Source organism: Rhinopithecus roxellana, chromosome 15 (genome assembly GCF_007565055.1).
Source record: "Rhinopithecus roxellana isolate Shanxi Qingling chromosome 15, ASM756505v1, whole genome shotgun sequence".
Lineage (NCBI taxonomy): Eukaryota > Metazoa > Chordata > Mammalia > Primates > Cercopithecidae > Rhinopithecus > Rhinopithecus roxellana.
Window position 1 is genome coordinate 72,880,751 of NC_044563.1, and position 1,592 is coordinate 72,882,342.

Here is a 1,592-nt window from a genome sequence, read left to right on the forward strand (position 1 = left end):
AATTACAATACAACAACTTAAATTAGCTGAGTAACATGTTAAAATCATAAGTTTATATATGTTAAGATGAAATTCAAATCATGTGTGTCGGATTATGTTACCTCTGTCAGCATAAATATTAGTATTCTTCTCAAAGTACAGCATGAGTCTGTCCCTAGCAGATGTTCAATGATATCTAACAAATGTATAGACTGAGGTACTGATCATCAACGAAATGTTTCCACAAACCATTCTTTCATATATTTATTCAACAAATGAAGATTTGGACAGTTCTGAACTGTGACTACTCATCTGTCTTTTTTTCTTTACCTCTCTGCCCCTAGTTAACTGTTAAAAGTCATTTTGCCAATCTTATTTTGACATAGCGAGATAATGTTTTATGCCATGATATAAAACTGAAACACAGAAAAAAGAAATTATGCCTAAGATGGGAAAATTTTAAAGAAAATGACTTGCTAACTTGGGTGTTGAGGGATGAGTAGAAGTTTGTCCAGCAGAGGAATCAGGGAAGGGCACACCAAGAGGGGACATTAAAATGTATTAAGTCACAGAATCGTGAATGAATCTATTTTAAATGTTTTAGGTCTTCTTAAAATCTGCACAGAATTAATCATTTCTGCCTTCGTTTTGCTTTTCTAAATTATATATACTTTGATTAAATCTTTTTCACATATTATTTTAATTATTTCTGTAGCTATCTCCCATCCTTAGCTATGAGCTTCATAAGAATAAGACATACAGATCTTTGTAATTCCAGTGTTTAACATGATACATATTAAACAGAAAATGGTTTATTGAAAGAACAAATCAATGTATGAATAAAAATATGAAGTGGTATATTTAAACAATGACAAGAAAGAGAGCAATGGGATATTGCTGAGTGAACTTATGACTTTGAGGAGACTAAAGACATATGTTGGTTTTGATCATTAATTCTGCAGCTACAGTACTGAATTATTTTAATTCAACCTATAAGCAACAAACAATTATTGAAAATCCAAAAGAAACAGAGTACTATTATGTGGTTTCCATTCTGGAAAGAAACTACTTTAGAATGTGAATAAACTATGACCATAACATTTCTTAGGACCTCTGTCCACGTCTCCTCAGCCCACTCCAGAAGTCACCTTCAGAGATTTTCTTTGTGTGCTAAGGGATCCTCATTTGTTTCCTCTACCTGAGGAAAGTCTCTCGCCACAGAATTCTTTTCAGCTTACGTATAAGAAGCAGGCCGGAGCACCTAATTAATGCTCTCAAAAACATCCACCAACTAAAAATACCCCAGCTTCCTTTGCACCCCAGTGGGACAGCTTGGAAGTTGTTATACACTGTATTTCAGAGGTTCCCGTGGGATTAAGCCCCAGTTCACCACAGTGATAAACCATAGGCATGCACTTAGTTGGCTGTTCTTTCCTTTCTCTTTCTCACTCCCTTATCATGCTCTCTGAGATCATCTTCCAAACGAATTGCTTAGGCCCAAACTTTTGCCTCAATGTCTGCTGTTGGACATATCTAAACTAAATAAAATGTTCTGTTTCCTGTATGCCCTAGTAGAAGGAAATTTTGAGGAGAGTTTGGTAATGGTATCTTTG